The sequence below is a fragment of the Eubalaena glacialis genome, chromosome 1, assembly GCF_028564815.1.
Source record: "Eubalaena glacialis isolate mEubGla1 chromosome 1, mEubGla1.1.hap2.+ XY, whole genome shotgun sequence".
Lineage (NCBI taxonomy): Eukaryota > Metazoa > Chordata > Mammalia > Artiodactyla > Balaenidae > Eubalaena > Eubalaena glacialis.
The window spans coordinates 29,285,783-29,311,658 of record NC_083716.1 but is presented as its reverse complement, the minus strand read 5'-3'; the positions used below and the strand labels follow the sequence as shown (position 1 = coordinate 29,311,658).

General features: G+C 41.5%; 1 pseudogene; it reads left to right on the top strand.

Moving 5' to 3' along the window:
• Window positions 1-4,990: 4,990 nt before the first annotated feature.
• On the top strand, window positions 4,991-25,876 carry LOC133091040 (small ribosomal subunit protein uS8-like; annotated as a pseudogene).

Below are 25,876 nucleotides of genomic sequence, written 5' to 3'. Positions count from 1 at the left end.
AGACAAGGATGTCCACTCTCACCACTATTATTCAACATAGTTTGGGAAGTCCTAGCCACGGCAATCAGAGAAGAAAAAGAAATAAACGGAATACAAATTGGAAAAGAAGAAGTAAAACTGTCACTGTTTGCAGATGACATGATACTATACATAGAGAATCCTAAAAATGCCACCAGGAAACTACTAGAGCTAATCAATGAATCTGGTAAAGTTGCAGGATACAAAATTAATGCACAGAAATCTCTTGCATTCCTATACACTAATGATGAAAAATCTGAAAGAGAAATTATGGAAACACTCCCATTTACCACTGCAACAAAAAGAATAAAATACCTAGGAATCAACCTACCTAGGGAGACAAAAGACCTCTATGCAGAAAACTATAAGACACTGATGAAAGAAATTAAAGATGATACCAACAGATGGAGAGATATACCATGTTCTTGGATTGGAAGAATCAATATTGTGAAAATGACTATACTACCCAAAGCAATCTACAGATTCAATGCTATCCCTATCAAATTACCAATGGCATTTTCTACAGAACCAGAACAAATCATCTTAAAATTTGTATGGAGACACAAAAGACCGCGAATAGCCAAAGCAGTCTTGAAGGAAAAAAACGGAGCTGGAGGAATCAGACTCCCTGACTTCAGACTATACTACAAAGCTACAGTAATCAAGACAATATGGTACTGGCACAAAAACAGAAACATAGATCAATGGAACAAGATAGTAAGCCCAGAGATAAACCCACGCACCTATGGTCAACTAATCTATGACAAAGGAGGCAAAGATATACAATGGAGAAAAGACAGCCTCTTCAATAAGTGGTGCTGGGAAAACTGGACAGGTACATGTAAAAGAATGAATTTAGAACACTCCCTAACACCATACACAAAAATAAACTCCAAATGGATTTGAGACCTAAATGTAAGACCAGACAGTATAAAACTCTTAGAGGACAACATAGGCAGAACACTCTGACATAAATCACAGCAAGATCTTTTTTGATCCACCTCCTAGAGTAATGGAAATAAAAACAAAAATAAACAAATGAGACCTAACGAAACTTCAAAGCTTTTGCACAGCAAAGGAAACCATAAACAAGACAAAAAGACAGCCCTCAGAATGGGAGAAAATATTTGCAAATGAATCAACGGACAAAGGATGAATCTCCAAAATATATAAACAGCTCATGCAGCTCAATATTAAAGAAACAAACAACCCAATCCAAAAATGGGCAGAAGACCTAAATAGACATTTCTCCAAAGAAGACATACAGATGGCCAAGAAGCACATGGAAAGCTGCTCAACATCACTAATTATTAGAGAAATGCAAATCAAAACTACAATGAGGTATCACCTCACACCAGTTAGAATGGGCATCATCAGAAAATCTACAAACAACAAATGCTGGAGAGGGTGTGGAGAAAAGGGAACCCTCTTGCACTGTTGGTGGGAATGTAAATTGATACAGCCACTATGGAGAACAGTATGGAGGTTCCTTAAAAAACTAAAAATAGAATTACCATATGGTGCAGCAATCCCACTGCTGGGCATATACCCAGAGAAAACCATAATTCAAAAAGATACATGCACCCCAATGTTCATTGCAGCACTATTTACAATAGCCAGGTCATGGAAGCAACCTAAATGCCCATCAACAGACGAATGGATAAAGAAGATGTGGTACATATATACAATGGAATATTACTCAGCCATAAAAAGGAACGAAATTGAGTCATTTGTTGAGACGTGGATGGATCTAAAGACTGTCATACAGAATGAAGTAAGTCAGAAAGAGAAAAACAAATATTAACGCATGTATGTGGAACCTAGAAAAATGGTACAGATGAACCGGTTGCAGGGCAGAAGTTGAGACACAGATGTAGAGAACAAACGTATGGACACCAAGAGGAGAAAACCGCGGTGGGGTGGGGATGGTGGTGTGCTGAATTGGGCGATTGGGATTGACATGTATACACTGATGTGTATAAAATTGATGACTAATAAGAACCTGCAGTATAAAAAAACAAAAACAAACCAAAAAAAACAACTAATACTAAACTTTCTTTGGGTTATTTGTATGGAAATATGTTAATATAAATGTTTCAGACATTACATGAAATTTCTAAAAATCTTATATGTTCTGGTATAATGTTGTAAGTCATAATTCTAGTTATTACTTTAAAATGTGTATCTCAGAAATAACTAAATTTCCTTGTCAATTGCATTATTATGAACTTTCATCAAATCTTTAACTGTGGTCATTTTTAAGTCTTTTGTCCTTTACAGACAGTTCTGGGTGTACTCTGATGCTTTTGCAAAAATGTTCCTATAAAAGGGTTTCATCTTCAAGGAATTCATGGAAAAGACTCTGACAAGTACAGGTTTCTGGTAACTGACTATACTGCTGAACTGAATAAATAAGCATTTTCAGAACTCTAATGGAAAACTGATGAATTCATAAAAGTGCTAACAAAAGATCAAGATGAAAAAAAAACTAATTACATGGGACTGAGTGAACTGATGGGGATGATTATAATTTTTGTGACTTTCTGTTTGAATAAAAAAAGAAAAAATCCCACAAGGACTCAGAGGCAAAAAATATACAAACCAATTTTCACTGCAAAGTAAAGGAGCTGTTACAGTGGAGGATTACTGGACTGAATGTCAATATTATGACACAGTATGAGTGTGTTTCGTGTTTGGTAATTGCAATCATTGTTGCTTTTGTTGTGGTCATCCATTTACAATGCTTGGTGTCAGTTTATTTATCTCTTGTAAAAATAAAATACAGTGTGTGTGTGTGAAAAAACAAAAAAAAAGAAGAAAAAGATGTGGTACATATATACAATGGAATATTACTCAGCCATAAAAAGGAACGAAATTAGGTCAGTTTGAGACGTGGATGGATCTAGAGACTGTCATACAGAGTGAAGTAAGTCAGAAAGAGAAAAACAAATATCGTATATTAACGCATATATGTGGAACCTAGAAAAATGGTACAGATGAACCGGTTTGCAGAGCAGAAATTGAGACACAGATGTAGAGAACAAACGCATGGACACTAAGGGGGTAAAGCGGTGGAGGGGTGGGGGTGGTGGTGGGATGAATTGGGCGATTGGGATTGACATGTATACACTAATGTGTATAAAATGGATGACTAATAAGAACCTGCTGTATAAAAAAAAAATCAGCAATGAAAAAAAAATGTTAAATTGCTTGGGGAGGGGAGAGAGATTACTGCATTTTTAGACTTGGGGAGATTACAGTCTTACATTTAAAGGTTACCCTCAGAGGCCAACCCAGTACTTTTATAGAGGAGGAAAAGGAGGGATGGCTCCATAGCTTGGACAACAGCATAGGCCAACCCTTACTGCTGAGGCTGCAGCAAGAAGGGTTGTAGACACAGAAGTAGCAGGCAAGGCTGGGGTGGTGGTCCATCTACTGAACATCTCTGATGTGACTTCTAGGGCCAGCCCGTGGAGAGAAAGGTTACTCTGTGCTACATCAGACACTAAGCAGTAGGGATCTGCTCCTTAATTCTGCACACCATGATGTCACAGGAAAGGCTGAGGAGCTCCAAGTGGCAGAGCCCAGAGAACTCTGGACTCCAAGCCCAACCCTGTTCTTTCCATAATGCCACGTATTACTTCACCTCCCTGGGCCTTGGTTTCCCGATCTATGCAGTCAGGAGAGTGATCCCTTCCCTGTCTGAGTCACTCTGTCATTATCAGGACCAAACAAAATGAGTTAATAAGGAGGTGAGCACTCTTTAAAATGAAGGACACATGTGGGTGATGACTTATTATGGGCCTGGATTCATTTAAGCTCACTGATCTATTCATGCCACAGATATTAATAAGTACCTGGTTATAGTTTAACCTCAACTACCTCTTAAAGTAACTACCACTGCATTTTTATCACCTACTGTATACTTTGTCTAAGTCACTCTGTCTAATTTCAAAAGAAGTTCCTTAGGCTTCCCTTCTAGTACTCATGTCTCCTACTCCCTGCCCAATATTCACGTCTTCCTGAAACTTGGGTCTTTACAGTGGTCTCCTTCTCAGGACTGTTTCGACTCACTTATATTTTGGCTGAGGTCTCAAGGTCAGTACCACATGCAGCATGCACCACTGACTACTACAGCTCAACAGAGTAAACAGTTCTGGTGTACTTCTAAACCTTTTTCCAACAGTGCCCAGCAGACACTTTCTAAGACAGGGCAAATTCTTCCAGCCTTCAGTAAAGATTTAAGAACTTGAGGTAACTTCTTCAAAGCATTCACTTAATGTTGTCTTTCCACCACCATATGCCAAGCTCACAAGGGAGACACATATCACCCCTTTGATATTCTAACGACTTTGTAATTATACAACTGGCAAGAAAGGAAACTTGAGAAGTTAAAGGCACAACCCAAATGTCCCTTGGTGGATGAAGGGATAAATAAAATGTGGGATATACATACAATGGAGTACTATTCAGCCTTAAAAAGGAAGGAAATTCTGACACATGTTGTAACATGCATGAACCTTAGTGACATTTTGCTAAGTGAAATAAGCCAATCACAAAAAACCAAATTCTGTATGATCTCACTTATATGAGGTACCCAGTGTAGTCAAATTCATAGAGAAAGAAAATAGAACAGAGATTACCAAGGGCTGGGGGGAGGGGAGAATAGGGAGTTATTGTTAAATGGGTACAGAGTCATAGTTTGGGATGATGAAAAAGTCCTAGAGATGGATAGTGGTGATGATTGCACAACAGTGTGAATGCACCACTGAATTTTACACTGAAAATGGTTACAAATGTAAATTGTATGATGGATATTTGGCCGTTTGGCTTCCTTCTAGTGTTTGACTATTATGAATAAAGCCACTAAAAAAAGTTAAAGGCAGCCTTTAGAATGTTGTGATATAGTACGGGGAAACATAGGTCATAAAAGACTGTCATGCTCTTTCCACCATCTTTCCGTGCCACCGTAATGGTGCACATGAACATCCTGGCCAAGGTTCTCAAGATCATCAGCATTGCTGAGAAGAGAGGCAAACAGCAGGTTCTTACCAGGCAGTGCTCCAAAGCTATCATCTGGTTTCTAACTGATGATAAAGCATCCATTAATGACCACAGAGTTGGGTAAATTGTTGTGAACCTCACAGCAGCTTAAACAGTTGTAAAGTGATCAATCCCAGATTTGGTGTGCAATTTGGTGATCTAGAATAATGACAGACTACCCGATCCCATCCCATCCTTAGTACTAGTGATCTTGGCTGGCATCACAGACCAAGCGGAAGCAAGATGAAAACACACAGGAGGGAAAATCCTGGGATTCTTTTTCTTGGGATGTAACATATACATACAAATATAATGCCTCAGTGAATAACAATAACAAATACTATTATTTCTTTCTTAATAAAATAATGATATATACTATTATATATGCACATGGTAAAAAGTCTTAGATAATATTCACCAAAATGCAAATAGTGAATAACTCTGCATGGTGGGATTATGAATAATTTTTTTAAATAAATTTATTTATTTTTGGCTGCATTGGGTCTTTGTTGCTGCGTGGGCTTTCTCTAGTTCCGGTGATCGGGGGCTACCCTTCGTTGCGGTGCGTGGGCTTCTCATTGCAGTGGCTTCTCTTGTTGCGGAGCACGGACTCTAGGCGCGGGCTTCAGCAGTGTGACATGCGGGCTCAGTAGTTGTGGCTCGCGGGCTCTAGAGTGCGGGCTCAGTAGTTGTGGCATACAGGCTTAGCTGCTCTGCAGCATGTGGGATCTTCCCAGGCCAGGGCTCGAACCCGTGTCCCCTGCATTGGCAGGCAGATTCTTAACCACTGTGCCACCAGGGAAGCCCAACAAATAATTCTATTATTTTTATGTTTTAACTGTTACAAAACAAAAATTCAACTGAATAAATTTGAAGAGCTAATTGGCTTTATTCAATGATTCATAAATCGAGCAGCATCTCATCTAGTAAATAGAAGGGCGCTCCAAGGAGTTGTACAAAATGGAAGGTTTTTATAGTCAGAATGAGGGTGGGGCAAGGAAGTTATTAGCAAAAGAAAAGAAAGAATTGTTTCAGGCCAGGTCGTCTTCTTTTTCGGGGGGAAGCAAATGCCAGGGGTCTTCTACAGATTATCTCCCTAGTGCTGATCAGATTGTCTATTTGAAGGTCGCTTTCTGGGGAGAGGTTGAAACTGCAGCAAAATCTTGGTTTGCTGACATGGGGACAAATGACTCCATTTGGGGCTTTTATTTCTTTTTAACAGTACAAAAAATACATAAAGTTATTTTCTAGTGTATATGTCTGCTTCCCCTAGTCATGGCAGAGAACTTAAGTAAGGAGGCATGGCTTTTCATTCCAGTGATCTGTTTCTTTTCCATTATGTTCTTAGGTGCTTACATGTTGTGAGGAGCTGTGGTTCAGAGGTGGAACCTGTGGCCTTGGAAAAGTCACTGAACCCTCTGAGCCTCTGTTCCTTCACCCATTAGATGAGAATAGTAGTAATAATAACAACAACAATAAAACCTACCTTTTGGTGTTGTGCAGAGGTGTGTGGTATGATAAGAAAGCACTCAAATGAAATTGATGTCCCTCTTTATTACAGAAAGTACTGCTAGCATCCAGATTACCACAGGAAGTAGGGTTGAGGAGAATATTTTCAAAATTCTCTCCATTCTAGCCAACTGTAATCAATTAAATTGAGGCTGCCACTGATCTCCACCACCAGTCCATTCCTCACTCCGCCTCCCAATCTTTGATCTTTAATGACTTGAATGTGCTAAAGAATAACCACTAGGGGGCACAATTTCATCACTTGAGAGCCTGAGTCCCATTGCCCTAATTTCTTACCAGTGCATTCTACCATCCAAAAATTCTGTGAATACGAACCTAAGTATTAAGGAAGCTTTCCAGTGGAGGGAAACCCAAGGTCACAGGCTCACGGCTCCACCCTTTTATGGGTCTCCTCCCCCCACCTCCTTTCCTCCTCTCTGTTGTAACTGGCACCAGTTCCCCTCCCCTTTGGCGGGTAGGGCCTTGTTTTGCTTACTCAGCCAGACGTTGCCAGAGTGGGCTGTGAGGCTAAACATTATTTGTCCTGCTCAAGGCTGCTATGGGACAATATTTGGTTTGAAGGACTTTTTTCTTTGCTTTGATTCAGCTCAAGGTGGCTACCAAGGTCAGCAGCTGTCTCCCTGTTTCTCTTCAACCTACCAACATCTTAGCAGGTGGTTTAAGACCATTCCTTTAAAATTTTTTTTCATTTGAGGGGTGGTCAAACTAGCCCCATTAATCTACTATGGACAATGACACTTGTAGCCAAATCCCTGCTTTGCTTCTCGGACTTAGAAGGCTCACTGCCCCTTCTCTTTCTGCTGCTAAGATTTCTTTTTTTTTTTTTTTTAATTTATTTATTTTGGCTGTGTTGGGGCTTTGTTGCTGCTCACGGGCTTTCTCTAATTGCGGCTATAGGGGGCTACTCTTCGTTGTGGTGCGCGGGCTTCTCATTGTGGTGGCTTCTCTGGTTGCGGAGCACAGGCTCTAGGCACGCGGGCTTCAGTAGTTGCAGCACGCAAGCTCAGTAGTTGTGGCTCACGGGCTCTAGAGCACAGGCTTAGTAGTTGTGGCACACGGGCTTAGTTGCTCCACGGCATGTGGGATCTTCCCAGACCAGGGCTCGAACCCGTGTGCCCTGCATTGGCAGGCAGATTCTCAACCACTGAGCCACCAGGGAAGCCCCTGCTAAGATTTCTAAAGACAGCAATTCTCAAACTTTGGTGTGAATAAGAATCATGTGGCTGGACTTCCCTGGTGGCGCAGTGATTAAGAATCTGCCTGCCAATGCAGGGGACACAGGTTCGAGCCCTGGTCTGGGAAGATCCCACATGCTGCGGAGCAACTAAGCCCGTGCGCCATAACTACTGAGCCTGCGCTCTAGAGCCCACGAGCCATAACTACTGCGCAGCTACGAAGACCCAACGCAGCCAAATAAGTAAATAATTAATTAATTTTTAGAAAAAGAATCATGTGGAGGAGCATGTTAAAAGTGCAGATTTCACCACTTCACACCCATTAGGACAATTGTTTAAAAAAAAAAAAAGAAAAGAAGTGAGTGTTGGAGAGAATGCAGAGAAATCGGAACCCTGTACATTGCTGGTAGGAATGTAAAATGGTGTAGCTGCTGTGGAAAACTGTATGATGGTTCCTCAAAAAATTAAACATAAAATTACCATATGATCCAGCAAGTTCACTTCTGGGTATATACCCAAAAGCATTGAAAGAAGGAACTTCAACAGATATTTGTACGTCTGTGTTCATAGCAGCATTATTCACAATAGCCATGAGAAGCAATGCCATTCCCTAACATTGGGAAGGGGGTTGTGATGCATCTCACAGACTTCTAGCAGTTTTATTTTGTTATTCAGATATGTTTAAAAAATCGTCCTAGAAGAATTTATACTATGCTCTGTTAAAAGGACTAGGATTTGTGGCAGAAGGTGAAGGGGAACTTTCACTTTTCATTCTGTTTACTTCTGGGTTGTTTGTTTATTTTACATTGGGAGGCCCTGTTTTACTTTTGCACTTAGAAGAAAAGAGTTCTTTAGTTAGTGGTGGAGGTATTAAATGTGGCTGCCCCTCCCATTTAAAGCAACACTGGCAGTACAAACACAGATACCCACTCAAAATAATATCCTTACATAATAATATGGATGATGATACCTTAGTAATTAGCAATTTACAAAGCATATCCACGTCCATTATCTCATTTAATCCATGGCGAGGCTTTGTGAAATAGGTAGTATTTTACCCATTTTACAGCCGAGAAACTAAATGCACAGTAAGTAGACATAATTGTTGTCTAAACTGCATCTTTCTCCCTCCTTATCCTCTGAGTGTTGTCTTTTGTTCACTTTGCTGGAGTGTTTCTGGTACTTATTCTAGTCCTATAATAAAATATATTTATAATCCATTCATTTGAGGATAAGCATCCGTGGCTGAAACTGGCCAGATTGAAAGGACTGTTCAGACAGGCGATGCCACCCTGGCCAGGTAGGAGCTAGTTCTGTTGTGTTTGTTTGCCTGAGGTTATCATAACAAAATTCCTAAAAGCAAAATATCTCATGCATATATGTTTTAAAAGAAGCATCATTTTGTTTAGTCTGTGTGACAGGCAGAAACTGCATGAGATTTTTATTGTGCAGACCTTCCTTTCACAGAAAGCTGAAATGTCAGGTAGTCTTTGAAGAGCTGGAAATGGCTTTTCCAGTTTGGGCAAAGTGAACCTCATCATTTGAGGGTAGATATTCCTGCTGGCAAATGTGTGGCTTTTAGTGATCAGGCAAATACAGATGATTTGGGTTGTTTGCCCTGCAATTGCAAAGATTTATTTGGCTATTTATTGTTTAATGGTTGTCATTAGTGGCCACAAGCAAATGAAAATGTCTTTGACTTCCACAAGTATCTCCTTTTAAATCAGGACTTAACCTCAGATAACATTTGTAAACCAAGAGTTTCTCCAGGATTGGCTAGATAATTTACACAGCCCTAGTGCAAGATGAAAGTGAAGGGACCCTTGTTCAAAAATTATTAAGAATTTCAAGGTGGTGACATTGGAGCATTAAACCGAGTGCAGGGCCCTTTGCAAGTATACAAGTTGTACGTCCATTAAGCCAGCCCTGGATCTCTTTTACATTTAAAAAATTTATCTATCTGTATTTATTTATAGGTACAACATTAACATATCACAGATTTTAAAAGATATAAAAGTAAGTTTATCGGGCGGGGAAGTCTCCCTTCCCTATATGGACCACTGTTACCAGTTTCTTGTGTATCTTCCCAGAGATTTTCATTCATTTACAAACATACATATACATAATATATTATCTACCCTCCTTCAGGACCCGCATATGCAAATAGTAACATACTTTACACACTGTTTTGCACTTTGTCTTCTTAACAATATATCTTAGAGATCATTCCTTATCACTGCAGGCAGTCTCCTCATCTTTTCCATGGCTGCATAATATTCCACTGTATAGATGTAGCAGTTGTTTAACCAGTTCCCTTTGATGAATATATAAGTTGCTTCCAATGACCAAAAGTGTTGCAACAAAAACCCTTGCACATCATTTTCCTACGTGTGTGAGTGTTGCTGTGGAATTATCAAATCAAAGGTAATAGACCTTGCCAGTTGCCCGCTAAAGAGATTGTACCAATTTACATTCTCACCAATACAGAGTTACCAGGTTTTTGGATCTTTGCCAATGCAATAGGTGAGTGCTTCCTTATAGTCTTAATTTTCATTTCTCTTATCAGTGAAGCTCACTATCTTTTCATATGGTTAGGGGTCAGTCTCTTCTGTGACCTGTCTATCCTCATTATTTCTTTATTGTGTTGTGTTATATTATTATATTGCTCATCAATCTTTTTCTAATGATTTGTACAAATGCTTTATCCATTAAGGAAGATTGTTCTTGGTTTGTGATACTTTGAAAATATTTCCTCTAGTTGGTTTTACCTCTTTAACTTTGTTTTGCCATGCAAAGTATTTTTAAGATGTAGTGGAATTTATCAATTTTCTCTAATGGCTTCTTTTTAAAAATTTTTTTTCAGAGTATAGTTGATTTACAATGTTGTGTTAGTTTCAGGTGTACAGTAAAGTGAATCAGTTATACATATACATATATCCACTCTTTTTTAGATTCTTTTCCCATATAGGTCATTACAGAGTATTAAGTAGAGTTCCCTGTGCTATACAGTAGGTCCTTATTAGTTATCTCTTATGGCTTCTGAATTTAGTATCATACTCAGAAAGATCTTCTCCATTCCCATGCTTCCCTCTAATATTTCTTTGATTTCATTCCCTCACTAAAACCTTCTTTCCATTTGGAATTTATTTTAGTATAAAGTGTGAAATAGGGACCCAACTGTATTTTTTTTCCAGATGGCTACCTAATTGTCCCAGCAACATTTACTGAATAAGTCACCTTTCCCCCCACTGATTTGAAGTCCTATCTTTATCAAATAGTATAAAGTTCCTATATATATTTGTGCCTGTTCCTGAACATTCTGTTTCATTTACAAGAATGGTTAAGCATGATGTGTCAAAAAGAAGAAGAAGGAGGAGGAGGAGGAGAGGGATAATAAGAATTATTTTTTTAAAACCTCTTTCTAGTTTGAATAATGGTCATAGAGAGATGATGATGGTTAAGAAACATAATGGATTGGATGAATTTGAGAGTCAGACAGACCTGGGTTTCAATCCCAGCTCCACACTTAACTAGCTGTGTGACATTGGGCGAGTTACTTGCCTTATCTGAGCCTTAATTTCTTTATTTGTAAAACAGAAATAAATACAGTACCTCTCTCATTGAGTCGGTTGAGAAGTAAATGAATGTAAAGTGCTTAGAATAGTGCCTGACACATAGTAAATTATTATTATTATTATTATTTACCCCTGGAGTGACCTGGTTTTATCACTGAAAGTCCCAAGTCCTGGGAAATTGCTTGGTCCTGAGAAAACTGGGACATTTGGTCACCCTTAACCCTATTGTCATGTGCAATGTGTGGTTTTTCCTTCTATCAAAACCATACTACTCAGCACCTACAATGCTTAGCTCAATTTTTACAGAAATATCACAAAATGCAATTTTTTTCATAAACATAAAATCCATGCTCTTATCTCATTCCAATTGAGTGCCCCTCCCTGGGGCTGATAGACATTCTTTGGCCATCAGAGCCTAATCTAGGATTTCCTCTGGTTTCCACCTGAACCAAGATCAAAGAGACCCCCGACTCCTGCCACCAAGAAGGGGTAGGTGTTGGGAGAGCAGTGGGGGTGGAGGTCAAAATAGGGGTAGACGAAAACACAAGGCAGAATGACTCCAGGACATCGAAGACTGGGAATACTTCACTTCTAGAATAAAGAAACACAGAGCAGTCTCTCAGGGACTGATTTGCTAGAATGTAAAAGAGCAGTTGTCTTCCTCACTCACTAATCATTCTAACTTTAGCCCTGTAACAGACTAGTGGGATATATATCACTGGGGCGGTAGTGCAGCATGTATTTCTTAAATCCTACCACCAAAGCTGCACCTACTCTGGGGAGGTGTGTCGGAGGCTCTGAATCCACAAGGACAAAAGTGCCGGGTCCTGGCTGGTTGAAGGAGACAGGAGAGGATTATTTGTGTTGGAAAAATCAAATCTTGAGCTTAATCAGACTTAATTTAATGGTGCAAGGAAGAGAGGCCTGAAAGTCAGAAAACAAAGTGCTCATTCCATCTCTTTCATAAACTAACTCTAACCCCAAGCCATCCATTTCTCCCAGGGCCACCCTGCCCAACTTCAGGGGGCATGTGTCATTCACCGAAACACGTGAATATGCCCCCTTTGGGGCTGGTGATACTGAAAGTGATCAGGACCCTGAAGTGCCTTCCCAGGTGCAAAAGCCCCTGTGTGTCCCCTATTTCTTGTTTGTATGAAAAAAGGCTTTAGTCTACTAGGCCTTCCCTGAGTTCCAAAGAGCAGACTCAAGCAGTTACAAATTAGGGAAGTGAGAGAATGCAGAAACAAAGGAAAAGCAGTCAAGCAAGGAAAGTAATGATAGCTAAAACAATAGTTCAGTGATAAAACAGAGTCTTAGTTCCTCCTTAAGGGATGTATGTAACAATCTGATGCATATCTTTGAGTTGTTCTGAAGAAACTAAGACCTTCACCCAGGTAGAGGATGGACTACATGCTAACCACAAGCATGTAGACCTCAGACTGGCTGGAACCAGAAGGCTGATGATTAAGATTCCTGACACATCACCCTGTTACATCACCACCAACCAATCAGAAGAAAGTCCACAAACTGCAACCCTCACCCACCAAAATGTTGCCTTTAAAAACCCTTCTCTGAAAACCATCAGGGAGTTCAGGTCTTTTGAGCATGAGCTGCCCATTCTCCTGGCTTGGCCCTGCAGTAAATGCCGCACTTTCCTTCGCCACAACCTGGTGTCAGTAGATGGGTTTTTCTGCTCAGTGGGCAAGTGGACCCAAGTTTGGTTCAGCTGAAAAAACACTCTATTATAATACTAGTATGTCCTGGGTTCCTTGGACTCCCCTAGAGAGTAAAGTGGTAATGAGAAACTAACCCTGATGAAGTAAATAGCTATTGTTTCAGCTTCACCTGAATTCATTCCTCCTTCTTTGGTAACTGTCCCTAATTTTGCTTTGGGGAGTTACCTCTCCAAAATGGATAAAATCTGGCCAATCATGGCACCCCACTCTCCCCTGGCCAAAGAATTCTGCCAATCAGATGCTTCCTTCTTTGAATTTGAATCTTGAGCCAAAGATTCAAGAAAGATTCAAGAAGACTGAAAACAGAGTAGATCCATGCCAAACGATATACCCTAAAGCAAAGGTTGGCAAACTGTGGCCACCAACCAAATCAAGGTCTCTGGCTATTTTTGTAAATGAAGTTTTACTGGGACACAGACACAGTCATTTGTCTATGTATTGTCTATGGCTGCTTTCATGCTACAATGACAAAATTGAGTGGTTATGATAGAGACTGCCCCACAAAGCCTAAAATATTTACTATCTGGACCCTTAAAGAAAAAGTTTGCTAATCTCTTCACAAAAGGGATTACCCAGTAATTCTTGCTACTTAGATCCCAGGAACTATTCTAGTTCCTGTCCATTCCAAAGCCGGGTTCTTCAGGTTTTCCTTGGATTCTGTTTTGTTTTTGTTTTTGTTTTTTTTTTTTGAGAAATTCCTTCTTTGCTTAAGTTAGAGTGAATTGGTTTCTGTTGCTTACAACCAATGAAACCTAACTTTTTGGTATTTACATATACTTTGAACTTTTAAAATCACTTAGAGAAATAAATTGATGGGAGAGGATCCACATCTCTGTGGAGCAGCAAAGGTATGGCAATGAAAATGATGCCTGTTGTGGTCTATCTTTGACCTTATGAAGGAGTAAAAAAATTGTGGCCAATAATCAACGTCAAAGCTTACAGTGACACCTGGTATGACCAACTGTCCTAGTTTACTCAGGATGGAGGGTTTGTCCAAGACTGAGGGGTTTGCAAACTGTAGCATTTTTAGTTTTAAAACAGGAAGTCCCAGACAAACTGGGACAATTTGATCACACATCTAGGATATTGTGTGATTGAAGTTGAATTCTATTGTTTTTAAAAATCAAAATAAGAGTAGTATTTTAAAAAATAGAGTATTTCAAAAATTCCCATTTCTTTAATTTGTTTTTAGCCACAATATTTTAAGCATTTAAAGTTTTCAAATAAAAGAGATCATGAGATTTTCATGTTTAGTTAAAGGGGACACAACTTCACTATGTTTTAGGAATTCTCTGTTATAACGGAAATAGTAATAATTGAATCTTGGCATCATGGAACGAACATTGCGTTAGGAATCCAGAGTTCCGTGTCTGCATCCTGCCTCTGCGATAACAGCATTTCGTATGTGAACATTACTTCTGAGAAGCATAAGGTGCCACACAAAGCAATATGTTATAATTACTGGTGGAAGAAAAGGAGAGTACAATCATTGCAGATAATTTCTGAAACTTAGGCCAAGAACCAGAGCCTGGTTGGTGCCGGTGATTTCAGAAATGAATCCAATGCCGATGCTTGTGTGAAAGAAGGAGACTGATCCTCTGGATTTGCAGAGTCCTGGAAAATACCTTCAGTGATGAAAAACATCTATTTGAATTAGGCAGCCTCCAATAAGTAGGCGGATTATCCAGCTTCCTTCGTTCAGAACTGACTGGACTTGTTTGGCGACTTCATAACTGTTAGGAAGGAAGAAGGAGGGATGTGCATGTTAAATCTAGTGCAAATATGAAGCACGCTGAGTTGGAAGATGGTGAGACGAGCTTCTTTCTGTGTATGTGCAGAGGATGACCAGGGAGTGGAAGTGGTTGGGGGCTGGGCAGTTGGTTAGAGATGGGTTTCTCCCATCTCTAGAAAATTAATTCTGAATGATCTCCTAGTCATGGGAGCTGGAGAGCCTGGTGGCTTGGATAAAATATGTAGAAAAAAATGAATAAGGAAGAGATATGGAAATAATTTTCTCCCTTCATCTTTCCTAGGCTAGTAAGTATAGCAATTCTGCAGAGCAGGCATCAGTAGACCTAGAACCCACTTCTCTTATAGAATTCAGGGGGTCTATGAATTTGGGTTGGGGAAAAATGACATCTTTATTTTTGCTAACATAAAATGAAATGTAGCATTTCCTTCAATTACAAATGTACTCAACAACCACAGCCATATTAGTGAACCTGAGACTTGTCACCAATAGAAATCACAGATGTTTTCATATCACATTATTGTGTTGTAGATATCATGAAATATTTGTGTTCATCACAACTTTGGAATTAATGATAGAAATTAGACTCACTGCTAGACTTTGTTCCTTAATGCACAAAGAGGTACATATATTACTACAATTTTACATATTTTTATTTTGATAATTGTACTTCGATGTAATTGTTTTCTTTTGTAATCTTATATATCTTATTTTATACATTTGGTTTTTAAAAATAGTTTTTTTAATTTATTTATTTGGCTGTGCTGGGTCTTAGTTGAGGCACGCCGGACCTTCGTTGCAGCGTGCGGGCTCTTAGTTGCCGCATGCGGGATCTAGTTCCCTGACCAGGGATTGAAGCCGGGCCCCCTGCGTTGGGAGCGTGGAGTCTTAACCACTGGACCATCAGGGAAGTCCCTTATTTTATACATTGGAAAGTATTATTCTGGGAAGAGGTCCAGGGGTCTTACCAGACTGCTAAGCGCTCTGTCCCTGGAGCTCTGCTCTGGACACTACCCTGTGGAATAGCCCACCACCTTCCACCGCCCCCATGCTCTCCACACCTTTATACAAGCCTTTAAGGGGGCTCCGTAGAAACGTGGGCAAATGTTTCAGATAATGTGATAAAGGAGTATTTCAGCATGGTCATAACTAGGTAAAAATATTTGTTCTAGTTCTTGTATGTGGACAAGAACTGGAAAATAATTAACAAAAATGAAACTGTTTATTTTTAAAGTGTTGCAACATTATCTTTTCAATATTAGTTTTAAAAAAGCACTTCTAATCTCTTTTTCACTTAAGCAATATACCTTCATTGTTGAAAAGTTTTAAAATATTGAGGAGTTAAAAAGGATAAATGTTCACTCTTCCTTAACCAGTTAAAAAAAAGCATGCTGCATTTTATGTAGATTTTTAAATATAATGTAGAGCTTTATATTCTGACATGGAAAGATTTCTATCATATGTTAAGTGAAAAAGCAAGAACTGTACATAAAAGAATTTCTTTCTTTTTTTTTCTTTTTTTAAGGATGTGTAGATACATATGACGATACCTAGGAGGCCATACATCAAACAAGCGTTGGTGTTAACAGTTTGATTATGTGTTAATATTAGTCAATACCGATTTTGTTAAAGGAAAGGAAATCCTTCAAGGAAAAACATAGTGTTGATGCTAGGATTAGCAGCTTCAGGGTGTCCTGGGCATATCCTGTGGCAGCCTATAGAGATGGCTCCAAGCATCAGCTGGCTGGTGCCTGGGAGGGGCCGTCTAGGCACCCCCATGGAGCCCTCGGGACCTGGGCTTCAGCTTTGCAGGCCCGAAGGTGCTATTTGGGTTTCTACACCCAGAAAATATTTGTCTCTGGGGAAATGCTTAAATTCACAAGAGGTAAATGGATAAACCAGAATTCAAATATTCTGAATTAGGATGATAACACCTGCCTTGCAGGGTGCATGAAAATGAAACGAGAGGATGTACTCAAAGCTCTTAGCGGAGGGCACGTGGGAAGCCCTCAGTAAAAGGGAGCCATTGTTATTATGAAGCTTCCCAAGAAGATTTACCTATAGGGGAGGTTAAGCTGGTCAGTAACCAAGAGGGCTTCCCCCGTGCCAAGAACACTGCTAAGGGCTTTGAGTACATCCTCTCATTTCATCTTCATACACCCTGCAAGACAGGTATTATTATTCCCATTTTACAGATGAGGGATTGGAGCATAAAGTGGTTAAGAAACTAAACTGTGGTAAAGCCAAGATTTGAATCCCACTCTGCTGTCTTAGCCAGCATTACCTTTGAGGATAGCTTGGTGAGCATGAGCTTGGAGCATGCGTGTTACCTGGATGGTCTTAATGGCAGTATCATGCAGCTGTGAGTGCCAGATGTCTCCATGCCTACTAGCCAGATGTGGCTTTGGGTGGGTCACTTAACAGCTCTGTGCCTCAGTTTCCACATCTGTAGAATGGGGATACTATTAGTGCCTACCTCCTAAGGTTGTTGTAGGAGTAAATGCTTTTAAATGGTGACTGGCACTTAGTAAGTATCCACTTAATGTTAGCCATTGATTTGACTGTGGTTGTGGTTGTTACCTGCCTCCAGAACTGATCTCCCAGTTGTGGATCTGGACACCTTGTTCCCCGTATCATACTGAAGATATAAACTGACTCTCTGAGCAAACCTTCCTGGGTGCCTTATATAGATTATGCCAGTTCTGAGCACATTCTTTCTTTAGCCCACGCCCCGTAAGGTATTAACAGTTTAAGCGTCCTCAGTTATACCCACAATTAAGTTGGTTCTCTCTGAAGTCACTCCCCCACCCTCAGGTTATTTTGATTTTGGGTGTTCACAAATTCTCTTGGAACTTTTTTTAAATTTATTTTTTAAGAGCAGTTTTAGGTTCAGAGCAAAACTAAGAGGAAAGTACAGAGAATCCCTATGTATTCCCTGCCCCCGCACTTGCACAGCCTACCGCATTATCAATAACCCCCACTGGAGGGGTACTTTTGTTACTAGTGATATATACATTGATATATCATAATCACCCAGAGTCCATAGTTTACATTATGGTTCACACTTGGTGGTATACATTCTATGGACTTGGACAAATGTATGAGGGCATGTATCCATCATTATAGTATCATACAGAGTATTTTCACTGCCCTAAAAATCCTCTGTGCTCTGCCTCTTCATACCTCCCCCCTTCTTGGAACATCTTAAAGATGGCAACTCTATTCCTAAAAACTGGATCCAATCCTTTTTCATTCTCAGAGTGTGACTGTCAGCCCATTAAATTGAGCACACATCCTTTCACCATCTCAGGGTCCTGGTTCATCCATTCCCCAGGGGTGCTCTGAGTCCCCCTGAAAAATAAAGGTGTGAATTGAGCATACATGGGGTTGGACCCATCAATATGGGTGTGTAATTTTTGGCAGTAACCACTCAGAGCTTAGTCCTTCCGGGCTCCAGGCAGGGGCTGGGACTGGTGAAACTGAGGAAACGCTGTGCCTGGATAGCTAGAACCAGGCTCTTTGGCCTCCACAAGGGCCTGTCCTTGGATACCGGACTCAGACGAGCACAGCTCTCCCGGCGTGTCTGCAGCAGAACTGAGATGTTCAGCTGAGTGTGGTCTCCTACAGGCTTGTTGGAGCTTGAATGGGCCGGGGAATTGTCCTTTCCTTCAGCTGGACCTCACTGCAGGCCCTGGAGGGCTTGATGCTGTGCTGTTTTCATTCCTGACCATTATTCCAAGACAATGGATTTCTTGTCAGCAACAGAAATTCTTTATTATTGAAAGACATGCTGCTGACAAGAATGTTTCCATGAAAGCCTTCCCTTCCACCTCTGACCTCCCAACAAAGGACACAGTCCGCCCCCTCTCACTACATCCTCAGGGTATACCCAGGCCCCCGTCACCATTTTGGCCATATCCAAGTCCCACTCGTACTGTTATTTCCTTAACATTTTGCTTTAAATGTGCTCCCCTTTTTCTTAAATAAATTAATTTTTCCAGGAACTTTATGTCAGAAATATCTGTGAGACTTAGAGAACAAACTTATGGTTACCAGAGGGGAAGGGTGGGGGAGGGATAGTTAAGGAGTTTGGGATTGACATGTACACACTGCTATATTTAAAATGGATAACCAACAAGGACCTACTGTATATAGCACAGGGAACTCTGCTCAATATTCTGTAACAACCTAATTGGGAAAGGAATAGATACATGTGTATAAATAACTGAATCACTTTGTTGTACACCTGAAACTAACACAACATTGTTAATCAACTGTACTCCAATATAAAATGAAAAGTAAAAAAAAATTTTAAAAAGAAATATCTGTGAAATTGCAGATTTAATGAGCTGCATTTTTCTTAATATACATTAAAATAAATACATAAGTATTAAACATTTAAAAATTTTCCTGTGGATCACCTAAAACCAACCCTCCCAACTCTGCCCCAGGAAACCCCGGCAAGGTCTTTGAACTCTTCAGGAGACCCTCCCAGGTCACCTGTGTTGTCACTGTTGACTTCCCTCCCTAAGACCCCTCAATCTGTGCCCTCATGGGCAGGTGCAGCAGGAAGGAATGGGTCTGTTCCACTTGGAGGCCCCACCCTGGGAGTGGTGAGTTCCATGGCGAGGTGCCCTCGTCCACTCAAACTTGGATTTCCTTCCTGTCTGGTAGAGAGAGACCCATTCTTTTTGTGATCAATGATGAAAACAGCGTGAGGATTCTAATCGGCTCTCCTCTCTGGGGGATGATGAAGCCAGACAAGGCCCTGGGAAAGGGGGCATCAAAGGCAGATGGAAGTTGGTGGCAGCTATGGAAAGAGGATGGCAGCTAGGGAGGACTGACTGACTGAAGACATTTGCCTCTTTTCACAAAGAATTTGAGGGAGAGGATGGATGTGGAAACACAAGGGCTCTGTGGGTCCTGGCTCCATCAATTACCAGCTATATAACCTTGGGCAAATCCCTGTATCTTCCTGCACCTCAGTTATTCCCAGTAGAATGGGGTTGATGATATTTAGTTACACTTGTCTTTTCTGCTGTCTAGGCTGTGGCAGGAATTGAATGGAAAGTAAAGTATTGCTGCTCTGAAAACTCTAAGGCGAGGTCCTCGACTCTGGTTGCTCTTTGGAATAACCTGGGGGAGCTTTAAAACACAAGAGTAAAAACCAATTCTCTAAGACCCAAACCAAGAGATTCTGGCATCTGTATTTTCCAATGAGCTTCTGGTAATTCTAACGTGCAGCCAAGACTGAGAACCACTTCCCTCGGGTTGTGCTGTCCAAATAGCTGTACCATTTAAACTTAAATTAATTAGAATTAAGTAAAATTTTCAATTAAGTGAAATTCCTCAGTGACACTAGCCACATTTCAAATATTCAATAACCGCATGTGGCTAGTAGCTGCCGTATTGGACAGTGCAGATACAGAACATTTCCATCATCACAGAGAATTCTATTGCCTCTTAAAGCATGGTCTGTGGACCAGCAGCTTCAGCATTACTGGGAGCTTGTTAGAAATACACAGTCTCAGGCCCACGCCCAACCTATAGAATCAGAATCTGGATTTTAACAAAACTGAGCAGAATCTCTAGGGTTTTCATTAAAGTTTGTGAAGCACTGCTCTGAAGCATACATTCTACTCATTCATTTATTCAACCAATATTTATTAAATGCCTGGCATGTGCCAGGTACATTCAGGTGTTGGAGAGTGATTAGGGAAAAACATAACAATGTCTATCATTCTAGCCAGAGGAAACAGACATTAAGCAAGAAAACAAATAAGCAAACTCATTTCAGAGAGAGGTAACAGGGGAATATGCTAGAAAGGCACTATGGGGGGAGAGCGGCTACTTTATATTGAAGGGGAGGGTCAGAGAGTGTCCCTCTAAGGAGGGGACACTTGAGTGGAACTTGAATGACATGGAGCTGGCCAAGGGAGGATGTGGCGGTAGTATGTTCTGGACAGAGATAAAAGCCAAAAATGCCTTGATAGTAGGTTGCCAGATTTAGCATACAAAAATACACAATGCCCACTTAAATTTAAATTTCAGTTAAACCGTGAATAATTTTTAGTATGAGTATATCCCAAATAGTCCATGGGACATGCTTATACTAAAAAAAACAAATGTGTGGTTTTGCTGAAATTGGAATTTAACTTGCATCCTGTATTTTATGGAGACTCTACCCGAAAGAAAACCAAGAGGGCAGCAGAGTCGGAGGGTCACGAGGAGGTGCAGCGTCACTGGGGCAGTCAGGGAGCAGGGTGCCATGAGGAGGGGTAGGACAGAGAGCAGGGCCCAAATCTTGGGCTACACAAAGGCAAGTTTTAAAAAACAAAATGGTCAGTAAAGGACTGTACTGACCACTGTCGTTTCTTCCCCTCGATGACGTCATTGGTTTTACCTTCCTGCAACCCTGTGGTTTCTGGGAAGGGCTTCTTGGAAGATGAACAATTGTCTGGGCTGTTACACTTGGGTGGTGCCTGGGGAGACCTCGGACCACGGTTGACCTGCCTGAGCATAGCGTGCAGTATATATTGTTTGGTCTGAGCTTTTAAGTGCTCTTTCCCTGTTTGTTTGTTTAATTCCTGTGCTTTTGTATGTGATCTCCTATAAATCTCCCTCTCCTTAAGGACTATGTTTGACAACTTCATTTCCCCCCAACTGGAGACATTTCCCCTGCTAAGGGTCAAAAAGACTAATTACCCTAAACTGAGTATTGGAGACACCCTCAGGCTCACACGTGACCCAGCAGTGCATGATCTCGGCCATATTAATAGAAGAATGTGATGAGAACAGAGCTGTGCACAGAAGCAGTGACGTCCTCCAAGCCCGACTGTATTCCTGTCTGAAAATAAACTCCTGACCCCTTTAGCCACAAATGGGTGGAACCTCATGGTAGAAGAGGCCATGCGAGATATTCTATTCAGAGAGAAACCTAGGCCCTGGGAAGATCATGATTTGCCAAAGGACCCCAAATTGATGATGGAACTTGGACCAGAACTCACAGCTCCTAACTCCCTGTTTGGTGCTCCTTCTACCCAAGTTGGGCTTGATGTCAGAGGATGGAGGGTGGGAGTGGGAGAATTGTTGGGGGAGATGAGAAGGGCAGCAAAACATCAGCTGAGTCTCATAAAGTTCCTTAACACTTACAAAGCACTTCCCTACATTATTTCATTTGAGGTAGGTATAATTTCCATTTTGCAAGTGAGGAACCTGGAGCTCAGAGAGATTAAGTGACTTGTTCAAGGTCACACAGCTGTTATATGGCAGAACCAGGATTCAGACCCAGATATTCAGGCTCCTTGGTCTGTTTCCACCATAACCTGGAAAAAAATAGACAAGGAGAGAGCAACACGCTGGCCACCAGTGTTATCAGAGGTGAAGGGCAGGCAGTTGGGAGGGCAAAGTGGCCTGAGAAGTCAGGAAGAAGACTGCTTTCCTGGAACCAGGTTGGGCACTTTCCATGCATAAGCTCCTTCCATCATCACATCCAATTCATGAAAAGGTATCATCACCTGCACTTTACAAATGATAAACTGAGGTTCAGAGAGGTTAGTTAAGTGGCCATCCAGCTGGTTAGTGACAGAGTTGGGACTTGAATCCAGACCTATCCGACTTGAGAGCCTCAGCAGGTCCCCCCTGGGGTTTTCTGGGTCAGTAGAAGTCTGCAGGATGAAACTGGACATGAGCGAGGCACAGAGAACATGCAAGGATAAAGGACCAAGAAGGCTTACGGGTACAATGAAGGACCCTGAGGGTGCTCCCCATGGCTCTCCCCTCTGCTCTGTAGGCAGATATTGTCCCAGAAGCATTAGCCAAGTCCCCTCATCTTTTTATGGTCTGTAGGTTTGCTTGGGGGCTAAACTGGGGCTCTACCTGTATTGCTCTGCCCTTAAAACTGCAGTATTCTGGCCCCCTCGCTTCTCTGGACACCTCTCACAGGGCCTGCTTCCCTCTGAGCTGCCCCCCTCCCCCAGGACCACCAGCATTAGGCAGGAAACAGAGCTGGATTGCCTTGTTTTCACGTGGGAATTTGTCCCATCTTCTCTTGCCTCCCTCCCCCACCCCCAGCCTCCTAATTTTGTTTCCAAAATAATTTGAGATTTTTCCCTAACTGAGGGTCCCTGATTGAATACTAGTGGGGAAATTCCTACCAAGTCTCCCCTATCTTTTCTAGTCAACCATCTCATTTTTTCTGAGGCAGCATCACTGACAAGGTTATCATTTTCCCCAGCACTTAATTCAGTGCCTGACTCATAGTAGGTTCACAGTAAGTCTTTCTGCCCTGAACTGACAGCACAAGGGAGAAAGAGGTGGGATTATTCTGAGGGACCGTCATTGCTAATGTTTCCCTTGTTTAGACATCTTTTGTTGCTAATGAATCTCTCAAGCCTGGCGTCTGGGACATTCCTCCGAAGCCTCCCCATTAGACGAGTCGCTGGATGACCCGCTTGTCCTCTGGGGGAATGTTGGGAGTCGGCACATCTGTTCCAGGGCGTCTGGGTTCCCATGTGGTCAGTGCAGCCCGCTGCCCACCAGCCAGCTGCCACGTTGCTTCTTCTCCTCACCTTCAGCCGGGGTCTGCAATCGCTGAAAAACTGATAAAAATTTAAGTCCAACGGGACATGAAAGTACAGTCAGGAAATGTAAGCTATATTTACTCCTGGCAATGAAAGACCAGCATCTGGGGCGTGTGGATGGAGGGTATATGGGGATTATTTCTGTTTTTGCAAAATTTCTGTTCATCTGAAAATATCTCAAAATGTTAGTTAGATAGGTAAACAAAATGTTTTGCAACCAGGTTAAGTGAGATAGAACATGGAGCCAATAGAGGCAGGGAGTGGAGTAGTTAAGATGAGGGCTTTGGGGTCAGGGAGAGTTGGGTTGGTATCTTGCTGTCCCACTTAAGAGCTCTCATTCCTTGAACAGGTTACTTAACCTCTTCAAGTTCCAGTTTCTTCATCTGGAAAATGGGGATTGTTAATGTTGACCTCCCTGGAATATCAGGAGATTAAATGAGATAACGCATGTACAGCATTTAGGATGATACCTGAGACTTGGTAGGAAGAGGGCAAAAAGAGACAGAAAGGACAAAGTCCTCCCCTTATCCAGTCTCAGAGGATTTCTCAGTCACTGCCGTTTAAGGTCCTAGATCCCACACCAGAGACCCACTGTGCGGTTGAAACCAGCCCCTGGCTTCAACCCGAAGTTGCCCATGTGCTGAAATAGGCCAGGGCTGCCTCCCATAGAATGTTCCCTGACATTCCCAGCTGGTCACCTTAAAGGGCCAGCCGGAAGGTGCTTATAGATCCTTCTTAGCTTGTGACCTCAGGGCCACAGTCTTTCATTCGTTCATTTAACAAGACTTCATTGGGTAAGGGTGGAGGAAACCATGGACTAGATAGTGTACTTGGTGTAGTGATATAGCATGGAACAAAACTGACCTGGTCCTTGCCTTCCAGCTGCTTACATTCTAGGAACTAGTCTTTCCCTATGATTTTCTCTGGCTCCCCTCCCTTGGCAACGCCCAGCCTTGGTCATTCCTTTGGAATGCAACCCCTCCTTTACTGTGGCCTGCAGGCAACTCAGGCTTACGGGTCACAGAAGGCAGGGACATTGACAAAAGCTGGCAGTTACTGGGCCTGACCGTTCTTTAACTGCAGTCCTAGAGTATAATTCGGCCTTGGGAGCTTGGGAGGAACCAAGGGTAGCCGGTGGTGTAAAGCTAAAACTGCCTATCTGCGAGTATTTATTGGCCTCCCCAACCCCATTCCATGTTCACAGTATTTTTTAAACTAGTCTCTGCCCTATACTCTCTCTTCCTTCTCTGTCTGCAGTCCCTATCAGTCTGAAAAACTTTTTCCAAACAGCTTTCCTTCTATAATCAAATATGCCCTCTGCCCCCTACCATCCTACCTCACCCTCACCCTGCCTCTTGGTCTGGGGCTGTGATACCTATCCAACTCCACCAAGAGTTCATGCTTCCTAGCATCTTAGATACCGAGCAGTCACAAAATTAGCATTAGCAAACCTGGCCACCCTCCCTATGTGGCAATTTTCCCACTCATTTGTTTTATAGGAAAACTGGAGTGATAATTCAAAACACAATACAAATTGAAGGAGGAAGAATTTCACCTTTCTTACCCTCTTTCACATTCACAACTATCTCAGTAGACCTCTCACTTGTGAAAACTGTTTACCTTGAATGTTCTCAAAAATTTCTATTTTTTCCCTTTAGAACATTATTTCAATATTATTTATTGAGAACCACGTGTGTTTTTACAACCTCTAGAGAAAGTCTTATATATTCTTCACAAATAAGACCTACAGTATACAAAAAAAAGGAACTAAACACATACAGAAGGAGGGGCTCCAGTCAGTTCTGTATGGTGAGATGCAGCTTCAGAGACTGTAAGATTCAGTCTCTGAAAGGTGAAGTGTGTGTGTGTGTGTGTGTGTGTGTGTGTGTTTCGTCAAGAAAAAAATTTTTATCAATTATTTTATGATTTTTATATCATGAAACATGTTTCCACAAAGCCTAAAAACTTTTTTTAAAAAAGAGTCCAGGCTCTGGACTCAGAGACAGTCCAGGTCTTACTCTCCTTTCCATTATGTAATTGCTCATAGAATTGGTATAAAAATTAAAAGAGATAGTTGATATAAATTGATTACCACAGTGCCTCAATAGCTGGTAGCACAGGCTGCTAGCTGTGTGCCCCCACATCTGTTCTTCTCTTTGTTTTAGTAATATAACCCTGATTTTTATCTGGGCATATAGACTCCCTTACAGCTAGGTACAGCCACGTGACTAGGCCAGTGGGTTCTGAGCAGAAGCATTGCCTGTGATTTCTAGGAACTCTCCCTAAACAGAGACACTCTTTGTCATCCTTATGCCTGTTATTGGTCTGGACTCTAGATGTGATGGCTGGTGCCCCAACTGCCATATTGGAGCATGAGGAGGAGGACCACACCCTGGGGATGGCATTGCAGAGAGCTAAAGAGTCCTTGATGAGCAGGGAGCTGCCATTCCAGCACTGGACTTCCTAA